This window comes from Jatropha curcas, chromosome 9, assembly GCF_041381405.1.
Source record: "Jatropha curcas cultivar XTBG-Jc1 chromosome 9, XTBG_Jcur_1.0, whole genome shotgun sequence".
NCBI classification, from domain to species: Eukaryota; Viridiplantae; Streptophyta; class Magnoliopsida; order Malpighiales; family Euphorbiaceae; genus Jatropha; species Jatropha curcas.
Genome location: NC_143159.1, coordinates 19,782,194 through 19,793,752, shown reverse-complemented (window position 1 = coordinate 19,793,752; position 11,559 = coordinate 19,782,194). Strand labels below are relative to the sequence as shown.

The following is an 11,559-nucleotide window of genomic DNA, read 5'->3' as shown; positions in this document are numbered from 1 at the left end:
CTTGATTCGTTAGTGTTATTTTCAACATGCAAAGTGGTTTCCACACATTCATCAACAACATCAATTCTAAAACAATCTTCATAGTCCATAGGAAGTTTACAAGATTTAAGTACATCAAAGACAATCTCTTCCTGTCCAACTCTTAAGGTCAACTTACCCTCATAAACATCAATTAATGCTCTTGCAGTTGCAAGAAAAAGTCGTCCCAGGATTAGAGATCCTTCCCTGTCTTCATCAATGTCAAGAATTACAAAATCAACAGGAAAGATGAATGTACCTACCTTTACAAGCACGTCTTCTACAATCCCTCTAGGATATTTAATTGACCGATCTGCTAGTTGCAAAGACATCCTTGTTGGCTTGAGTTCTCCCATACCTAGCATCTTAAAAACTTCATAGGACATAAGATTAATGCTAGCACCTAAATCTGCCAAAGCTTTTTCAAAGTCAAGATTACCAATGTTACAAGGGATAGAAAAACTTCCTGGGTCTTTTAACTTTGGAGGCAATTTGTTTTGGATAATCGCACTGCACTCCTCGGTTAACATTACCGTTTCTTGATCATCAATTTTTCGTTTCTTGCGTAGGATATCTTTTAGGAATTTAGCATAGCTAGGCATTTGAGCAAGAGCTTCAGCAAAAGGAATATTGATTTGAAGCTTCTTAAATACATCTAGGAATTTGAGGAAGCTCTTGTCCTCTTGTGCTTTCTTTAATCTTTGTGGGAAGGGTACAGGGGGAACATATGGTTTTACCTTTTCTTTTTCCTCCAAGTCAATGATAGGTTCCCTTGTTTGTTCTTTTTCTTCTTTTTCTTTCCTTGGTGGTTCATCTAACTGTTTGCCGCTCCTCAAGGTAATAGCTTGCACTTGTTCCTTTGGATTCTTTTCAGTATTGCTAGGTAACGTACCTTGGGGTCGAGATGTCATCATGTTTGCAAACTGTCCCAATTGGATCTCCAAATTTCTTATTGCGGCCTGCTGGATTTTGTGGTTCTCTCTAGTTTCATTCATAAACTCCATGTGCGATTTGGAAAGAGCAGTGAGGAGGTCGTCATGAGATTTCTTTTCCGAAGGATGGAAACCAGGTGGTGCATTCAAGGCATTGTTAGGATTACCATAAGATAGATTAGGATGATTCCTGAATCTGTTATCATATGAATTTGAATAAGGGTAATTCTTTCTTCCTTGATTCATCACATAGTTCACTTGCTCTAAAGTTTGTGGATTTAAAGAGTCCATAATGCATTCTCCAATACCATGTTGTCCATTGCACCTATCACAAACTTGCATAACAGAATTTACAGGATTAGTGGTTAACATGTCCAATTTCCTTACCATGTTATCTACCTTGGCATTAAGTGCTGTAATAGCGTCTATTTCATAGACTCCTGCAGTTCTTCTCCTTTCGGTATTGTTTTGGTAATGGCTATTGCTTGCCATTTCCTCTATCAACTCATATGCTTCATCAATTCCTTTCTTTTCAAAGGATCCACCTGCAGCTGCATCTAAGGTAATTTTTATGTTAGGAGATAATGCATTATAGAAAGTTTGTACCTGTAACCACTTGGGCAAACTGTGATGTGGGCACTTTCTTAACAAGTCTTTGAATCTTTCCCAAGCTTCATACAAGCTCTCTTGATCATGATGAGCAAATGTCATTATCTCATTGCGCAACTTGGTGGTTTTTGAGGATGGAAAGAATTTAGCTAGGAATTTTTGAGCTAATTCATCCCATGTTGTGAAACTTCCAGCGGGACACGATTGTAACCAAGATCTCGCTTTATCCCTAAGAGTGAATGGGAAAAGTCTTAATTTGATTGCATCTTCAGAAACACCGTTTTGCTTGAATGTGTCACAAATTTCCAAAAAATTGGTGATGTGAGCATTAGGATCTTCACTAGGTAGACCCCCATATTGGATCGAGGTAGAGAGCATTTGGATAATTGCTGGTTTAATCTCAAAGTTGTTAGCTTCTACCCTGGGTCTAGTAATACTTGAGGTTGTCCCATTCAGATTAGGTGTTGTATAATCTCTCAAGGTACGGACCGGCTGTTGAAGTGGTGGTCCAACTATGTTTTCATTTATGTTTTCGTTTTCGTTGGCCATGTTTGCTTCTTGTTCGGGTTTTATTTCACGTGTTTTTCTTGCAGCGTTGTGGCGACGACAAGTTCGTTCAATTTCCGGATCAAAGACTAGAGGTTCAGTCCTCCTCGATCTTCTTTGCATAAAACACCTGGAATGATTCTTAGAAGAAAATTAAATAAAAATAAAAAAAAATGTCTAAATTAACAATAGGGTAATTCGTATTGATATTGATATGCCAATCCCCGGCAACGGCGCCAAAAACTTGACAGCGTTTTTTCGCAAGTATACGAAATCGCAACAAGTAATATAAAGTAAGAGAGTATCGTATCCACAGGGATTGTTTATCAAGTACCAAAATTATGTTAACCTATTATTATTTAGACGATGATAAGAGAGATTCACTGTAAGGTAAATAGAATCTTAAAGTAAAAATAGAAGAGATCAAACATAAAATTTAAGTGAAAAGAAATCAGGGGATTAAGCTACTAGGGAATTTGATTTCACTTAATTCTATCCAGCTTATTCTATTAGTTCATTAATCAATTTTAATTGTTCAAGTAGGAGAACAACCCTAAAGTCACTAACAAGCTCTCCCGATTTATTGTTAGTTATTCTAATTCAGTTCAATTACCTATCTTTAATAGTGAAATTAAACATAAATCAGATTATTAGGTTTTATGGTTGTTTTGTGAGTTCACAACTTAATAATTTATTAACTTATGAAAACCTCCCTTGAGTCAAACCATATAGCTTCCGCATCAAGTTGTTATTCTCAAGTAAATTATTATCTTTTTCATATCAATAACCCTTCTCCCGAATGTAGTTATTGAAATACCTCAATCCAGGGGAAAATTTCTGCCTGGAAGCATTAAGCACAATAATAATTTATAACGAGAACAAAGAAAAACAAATCTAATATCATAAATTGGAATCGAATTAAGCTACATCAAATCCCTAGTATAAGAGTTTAGCTGGACATAGTAATTAAATTAAACTCAATCATGCTTGGCACATTCATCATATTTAAAGATAATAATAAAAGAAAGAAACAAGATGAAGAGTTTTAGAATAAAAACTGTATCACAACTATGTTGATGGCTTCCTTGAATCTTGGCACAATTGTTTGATGCTTGAAATCCTTGAGAGAGAGAACGAATTATGTAAAGAAATTTCCTAAAAACAACGAGAGATCTCCTTTGCTATGAGAAGTTCCTTTCTTTATATAAGGCAAGTCTGATTCCTTTTAGGAAATAGAATCCTTATTTAATGCAAAATCCTTTATAGGAGATCATGACTGTTTAGACTTTTGATTTCTTCTTGATTAGGACTCCTTTTTCTCCTAGAATAGGTCCAGGTCTTGTTTAGTGTGTTTAGGAAACTCCCTGAAGTCGGCCCATGTGAGAAAAGGCTTGATTTGCATATTAAATTTACGCTGGTTCCGCCTGTGCAGCACGGGCGTGCTTCCTGGCACGGGCTGGGTGTGCTTTAGTCTGGAAGTCTGGCCAGTGAAGCACGGGGCGTGCTAGGCAGCACGTGCTAGCGAAGCATTGAGGCACGGGCGTGCCACTTAGCACGGCAAGGGCGTGCTTTTCTCTGGAAGTCTGCCTAGAGTTGTCACGGGCGTGCTATGCTTGACACGCCCTGGTCCCATTATAGCACGGTCGTGCCTTTTGGCACACCCTGGCCGTGCTTTCTTCTGTCTCTTCTTTGGTTTCCTTGGCTTCTAGCACGGTTGTGCTTTTTAACACGGCCTGGGCGTGCTAAAGGCTAAGTGCCTTGTATTATAAAGTTCTTTTCTGCGCCAAATTTCTGCAATTTTCTCTTAGATCAAGCGGATTAAAGATCAAGGAAGCTTTTGAATATAATTATACTAAAAGTGATTTAAAATCAAATTAAAGCAATAAAAACTTACTAGAATTCAAATAAAAACTATATTAAAACACTATAGAATTAACATCTATCACAAGCCCACTCAATTGAGCCTAAAAAAAGAGTATTGGGCCCGTTATCTTTTTTCGAGCCCAAAAGGCCCACGTGGCCCATTTCAAGAACCCACGACGGTCCACTTTGGCAATTTGACGTCGATGTGCGGCCCGTACACTTCAGCAATTTTTGTCTACTCACCGCACAGGGGGTAGAAACATCAAATTGCCCAGATTACAGTTGAGTTTTCCTTTAAACACTATATTATAAAGGGTATACCTAAAAATGCAGATAATAAAGAATGGTGCGTTAAATCGTTTATGCCGAAATTTTTGTTAAAATTTTTGCAAAATAATTAAAGATATGCCTACAAAGGTGGATATTTTTGGCCCTAGGCCGAAATTTCGGACTGGGGGCAAAAGTATAACCTTTTGCCTTAATACAAACCCCTTTTCATAATTAACGCATGGGAACATGTGATGTTCCAATATTTTTCTAACAAAAGCCAAGGTCCGTTTGCACACGGATATTGCTCTTCTTCTTATGAATAATTTTTCAGGCCAACCGGTGATGGTTTTTCGAAGCCGATAGGTCCTTCGGATTAATGATGGTGCATTGCGAAGCTAATCAGAACAATTTTCGATCAGCAATGATGTATTGCGAAGCTACTCGGGTCTTCTCCCCCAGTCAATGATGATGAATTGCGAAGTTGACCAGGGTAAAACCGACATCTTTCGGGCCAATCAAACCGAGCCTCGAGGATGCCTTTTTTAAACCAACTGGAGCCGACAAAGCCGACCAAACCGAGCTGAGTAGGTGGCTAGATCAAAGTCCTTCAAGCCGATCAAACCGAGCTTTGAAGACTTTGAATCAACGTCTTTCGGGCTGATCAAACCGAGCCTCGAGGATGCCTTTTTTAAACCAACTGGAGCCGACAAAGCCGACCAAACCGAGCTGAGTAGGTGGCTAGATCAAAGCCCTTCAAGCCGATCAAATCGAGCTTTGAAGACTTTGTCATCAAATCAACATCTTTCGAGCCGATCAAACCAAGCTTAGAGGATGTCCCTTCAGATTCCATGGGAACCGCGAAGCCGATCAAATCGAGCTGAGAAGGTGACCAAACATTCAAAGTCCTTCAGGCCGATCAAATCGAGCCCCAAAGCCGTCTACTAAGCCGATCAAACCGAGCTTTGAATTCATTGACACGTTGGATGGAAACCGACGAAGCCGATCAAACCGAGCTGAGGAGGTAACCAGATGATTAATTCAGCATCTTTCCAAGTCGATCAAACCGAGCTTCGGAGATGATTGCCTGATAGAAGGCGCGTCAATGGACCACTTTAACATTAATCGTTTATACAATTAATGATAAAGTGGGGGGGCAAAATGTTGACGCGTAATTTCATGCCTCCACCTGACCCGATGATGATATGAGGATAAGGGATAAGGTATCACGATAAACCAGAAGTGTTTGAACCACAAATTGAACCAAACCGCCCAAAGGTGCCTGACCCGTGTTAGGGCTGCGTCACGCAGCTAGTACCTGCGTGACAGCACTCTTGGCTGCGTCACGCAGCTCTAACAGGACTGACACTTTTGGCGCGCGCCCGTGCAACGGCCTACACTGTTTGTATGGATACGCGGCAACTGTACAAAAAGTAAGTCGCGTCACGCAGCTTATGGATGCGTCACGCAGCTTATGCCCGCGTGACGTGACTGCTCTGTTGCCCTAGCCATATAAATACAACATTTTACAGCGAAAATGGGACCATTTTGCATTTTCTCTCATTTTTCTCTCAAAATCCTGAGATTTTAATCTAAGTTTTATTAAACAGCTAGGGTTTCCTTCCCCAAGAACTCAAGTGAGTAAACTTGAGGGAGATCAAACCGCTAACAACTCAGTTTTTGAAATCAAAAAGCATAAAAATATAAGGAGAAGAAAAAGAGAGAAAGGAAAGAAATAGAGAAAAATTTATGTTCTGTGAGAAAACGTGGTAACTTTGCTTCTGGGATTGTGAGACTATTTTCCTGAACTAATCAAAGTGTATGCAATCCTCAAATCTGAGGGCCAGGTAACGATTCTAACTTTTTTTTTTTATTATTTCTAGCATTTCATTTCTTAAAAATCTCATTTTCATGTTGTTTAATTGATTTGCCATTGATAAAACGTAAGTTTGCCTACTGTTGAACTTTTCTGGGTTTGTTTTAATCATTTTGGACAAAAAAGAAACGTAAAAAAGAGTAGTTTGAAAGGTAGTTGCGGACCAGAGCAGTCGCGTCACGCAGCTACTACCTGCGTGATGCGGCTGTTCATGTCCAAAAGCCTTTGATTCGGACTAGACCACCTGTGTGACGCATCTGTTTGTATACTCAGTATATATTTTTATTCCCATATTTGTATTCAACGTGATATCTTGAATAAATAATCAATAAACTTGAGGATTTGGAATAAGTCACAAACAGTTCCGTCACGTAGGTAGGAGTTCCGTCACCCGACTGTTCTTCATAGAACACCCACGTGACGTGATTGTTCTAAGTGCCAGCATGAATGATAGAGTTCCGTCACACGACTGTTCTTCATAGAACAGCTGCGTGACGCAACTGTTACAAGTTCCAGAATAAAAGACAAGAGCTGTGTCACGCGACTGTTCTTCCATAGGACAGCTGCGTGACGCGATTGTCTCCCATTCCCAGTTCATTTTTGTTACTTTATCTTAATTTTGTTTCGTTAAGTAGATTTTTTAATTCCAATCTGAGAAATGATCAATAATTGGCAAATTGAGTCTTAATCAAACCAAATCAATTAATTATTGATGATCATGAGATTTTCTTTAGGATTTATTTCTTATTGTTCATTATTGGTGTTATTATTAAACCCAGTTTGTGGCCCGTCTTTAACCATAAGGCAAGAGCGGGTCTTTTAATTTTTATTTGATATGTATGGTGGATGGATGATGGATGTGATGCTTAATTTATGAATGAATGCGATGAATGTTTCATTTGGGATGATTAAATAATTTTCCACATAGGAACTCGGTTCGATTCGTTCGGGTTGGGTTTAAATAATTGGCTTTTCTAAAATAAAATCGATTAGAAATCGTAGGTTAAAAGAGGCCGGTTTTCCGGGCGTCGGCTTCCAACGGGCCGACGTACCTAATTCCCTTACCTAGAATTGTACTTGGTACGCCTGACCAGTTTTCTTCTTAAATAATTCGGCCTTAAATAAAACAGGTTAAAAGGAGTCATTTTTTAAAATAAAAATTGGAAACGGTCCCATTGCTGAAATAATTGGTGGCGACTAAAATAATTTATAAGACCGATTTATCGGCATCGCTTATCCAAAAAGGTTTTATCACCTCTTCTTTCCAAAACAAAATAATAATAACAAATAAAAATCCATATTTTTCATTTTCTCCGGGGGAAAAACAAAGGCGGGTGAAGTGTTCTCCTTCCTCCATAGTATTGTTGACGCGTAATTTTATGCCCCCACCTAACCTGGTGATGATATAAGGATAAGGAATAAAGAATCAGGGTCAACCAGAAGTGTTTTTAACCAAAACTTGAATCGAACCGGTCCAAAGGGTCTGACCCGCGTTAGGGTTACGTCACGCAGCTATCACCTGCGTGACGGCACTCATAGTTGCATCACGCCACTCTAACCAATCTGACATCATTTGGACAAGCCGTGTAATGGTCTACACTGTTTGTTTGGATACGCGGCAACTGTACAAAATGTAAGCTGTGTCACGCAGTTCGCGGGTCCATCACGTAGCTGCTACCTGCATGACACAACTTTGTTCTGTTGCCCTACCCATATAAATACAACATTTTCGTTTCTAAACGGGACTTTTCTCTCATTTTTCTCTAGACTTTAATATTTTTAGGCAGAGAGACATTTGATTATGGCTAGGGTTTTCCCCAATAACTCAAGTGAGTAACCTTGAGGAAGATTAAGCCATTAGAGATAGATTGAAAACTAAAAAAAAAAACACAAAAATAGACATAAAAAGAAAAAAGAGAGAAAAAAAAGAAAAGAAAAGTGTTATTGTTGAAACTTGGTACCAAAACGCTTCTGGGATCGTGAAGTCTTGCTCCCAAATCATCTAAACCGTATGCAATCCTCAAACCTGAGGGTTAACTATCTAAACCTTCCTTTTTCATTTTTAGTCGTTTATTTGTGAAAAATCTCATTTTCTTAGTATTTGATTAGTTTGGTGTTGATTAAGTAACATTTTGCCCATTTTTGAGTGTTTCTGAGCTATATCAAATATCTGTTAATAAAAAGGACAAGTAAAAAGAGTAGTTTGTGTGAATACCCAAATTTTGAGGCTCAAAGAGCCATTTTCCGGACTGCAAACAGTCCGGCCGGACCAAAGGCCATTTTGGAAGTTCACCGAAGGTATGCCAATATGGTACTTGAAACGTTCGGGACGTCGCGAGGATCGCGAATCTGGGCCCGGAATTTTTTCGGAGGTCCGGAGCGCCCGGAAAGGCCTCCGTAGTGAAAAGATAGCAAGACCGTCGACCACCAGCGGCCCCAGCCGCTTGAGTCGACGGCCCGGCCCAGCAGCCCTAGCCGCCGGAATCGGCGGCCCAGCCGCCGGAGCACGGCGGCTTAACCGCCGGCCGCCGAGTGCGGCCGTCGAGCCCAGCCGCCGGAACAGTCCATTTTTTTGCCTATAAATAGTGGCCTCGGCACTCCGTTTTCGGTACTCCGTTTTCGGCACTAAGTCTGTGTTGACAGACGCTCCTTCTCCCTACGCTCTTTGCGATTCTTTACTGCTTTCTTGCATTTTTTTTATTTTAGTTTTATTTTATTTTTGTGATACTTGGTCACTTAAAATTAAATTAAAATTAATTCCCTTAACGAGGAGCTTAACGTGGAGTTAAGAAGCGGTCGACGATTAAATCAGGTATGTAAGTTAAACTTTGCCTATTTAATTTTAGCACTTTATGCATGCTTCTCTTCTACTCCTAATAATTCTACAACTGCATAAATGCATTCATATCATCATATAGGCAAGTAAATTGCCTCAATAAAAGCACGATTAAGCTAAATGTCCGGTTAATTAATAATCGTGATATTAAAGCTTAAATCCAACAATATTGGCTTAAAATATCTAGTCTCTCAATGGCTATGGTATGATTGCCTTTAGTTCGAACAATTTTTGGCCTAAGTCCAATTAATCAATAATTGTGACTAAAAGGTTTTAATTAATCACGTTCTTTTGGCATTAAAATTGCCTACATTGTAGTTCATCTAATTACTTTTAGGCAAATCAATTGCCTATAAGTAGGAATAACCAATTTTTGGCAGCAACTTGCCTAAATTAACACTTTCAACTAAAAGTCTTTTAAATAAGCAAACTTTTGGCAACAATCGCTCAACATCAAAGTTTTGGCAAAATGCCTTAAAACTTAATCAATCTTTTGGTTTTACAACTTAAAAAATCAACCATTTTGGCGACAATCGCCTAATCAACACTTTTGGCAATTTATTGCTTAAATCACAAAATTCTCTTGGCTAAAAGCCTTAATTCATCTTTTGGCAAACAAATAAGTCCAATCAAACACTTCTTTTGGTTTAAAGCCATTAAAATCAACACTTTTTGGCATCAAATGCCTAAAAATCAACTCTTTGGCAAAAAGCCTAAACAAAATGCACAAAGCATACACACACTCATGCATAAAGCATACCCATTCAAAGCCCTTCAAAGAAGGCCTATCGAACTACGTTGACTTTGATCTTCCATTCAACCGGAAGTACGTAGGCACGTTTGGGATCTAACCCCGAGCGGCAAGTCGAAATCACATTTTCATTGGTCCAATTACATCATCTTCCTTGCAAAGCATTCATTCATAGGTTAGTTCATCAGCATGACATAGTCTCGGGATCCACCTCGGGTTCGTAGACCATGCCTTAAACATTGGGTTAATTAATCTAGTAATTAGGTTAATTAAAATTGGAGTCACTTAGGGTTTTTTCCTAGTTCACCCTAAAATAATTAAACAAGGTGGCGACTCACACATCACGTGCATTTCTTCCTTAATCACATGCATTTGTATGCTTTGATGTTTTGGGGAGGGGTTCACAGTTTGGCGACTCTGCTGGGGACATATGTAATCATTTTGCATAAAGTGGACTACAATTGCTGCATAGACTAACCTGCCCTTCTTTAGGGCATTATTTCACTATGCTTTGTTTTGCAGGGTACCTTGACATGGATCGAGTATTCTTTCTTTAAGAATACTTGATGAGGAAATTTGAACTTAATTGACAAATTTGATTAAAACATTTTAAATTTGTTGATTTATTTGCACGATTGAGAATCTTTTTCTCCATTGCATAAAAACTGAATTTCAAATGGATTTCTTCTCTCTCTGTGCAAACTTCTGAGTCTGGATAGCAAGTAGCGCTGATCGGCAGGTCTCTTTGATTATGCCGATGGACAGCCAAAGCGTCCTCCCTGTTACCGCAAACCGCCCCTAATCCTTTTGGGGGTGGCCCATGGGTATGCGTACCGTTGGACCCACGCGAAACTCCTTGTTTCACATGTGGTTAGGTATATCCATACTCAAGGTTCAAGGGTCCCTTTATAAGCCAATTCTCTATCTGTGTCATAGCCTATAATACCTATCCTTTAGGACTGTATGCACCCAATGATGTGAACCATACCATTAAATAGTTTATGACGTGTTGTTATGCGCATTCACGACATATCATAAACATGGGGTAAACACAAAGAAAGCATGAAACACTCTTTTACTTTCAATCATGCACAGTTGGATAAGAGAGTCAATTCACCTCACATCAGCTACCTGATACACCGACCATTGTACCTAATCCTGCTACCCTTATCCTTACAGGTGCCCACAATCCAAGTGCCAACATCAGTGCCAGCCACACCTACAGTGCTATCACCAGCTTCACCAGCCTCACCAGCTACACCAGCTTCACCTACAGTTCCAACCACCCTACCTGCACCAATGGCATCACTCGTTGATATCCAAACCCTCATTGAACAATTGGAGGCCAGAATGGAGGCCAGAATGAATGAGGCATTGGCTGCCCAAAGGACCGCCCTGATAGCTGAATTGGGAAACGGTAATGGAAATGGGGCTTCCGCCGGGGGAAGTGGACCTGCTGCCTCCAATCAGGGTCCTGCTGCTGAACCTACAAACCCTGCCCTGAACCTGGATGACATGCCCTCTAAAACTGCCTCTGAGCTGGAAGCTCAAAGAATGCGAGAGAAACTAGAACTCCTGGAAAGATCTATCACTGCTCTCAAGACCCACAAGGAAGTGGTGGACATGGACTCCTTGTCCTTGTTCCCTGAAGCCAGGTTGCCAACTAAGTTTAAGATGCCCAACATGGACAAATTTGATGGAACCACTTGTCCTAAGACTCATTTGAAAATGTATGTAGGCGCTCTTAACCCATTTGGGTTGAGCAGCGAGCTCCTTGCTCAGTTGTTCCAACAATCTCTTACCGGTGCTGCATTGCGGTGGTTTGTCAGCTTAGACCGATCCAAAATGAAAACATGGGAAA

The 11,559-nt window shown here is 39.8% G+C and overlaps 1 non-coding gene across 1 annotated transcript; it reads left to right on the top strand.

Moving 5' to 3' along the window:
• The first annotated feature begins 1,573 nt into the window (after window positions 1-1,573).
• LOC149493744 (small nucleolar RNA R71) lies at window positions 1,574-1,679 on the top strand. The gene has a single exon (XR_016322742.1). It is a non-coding gene; the product is annotated as a small nucleolar RNA R71 (small nucleolar RNA).
• Window positions 1,680-11,559: the final 9,880 nt, after the last annotated feature.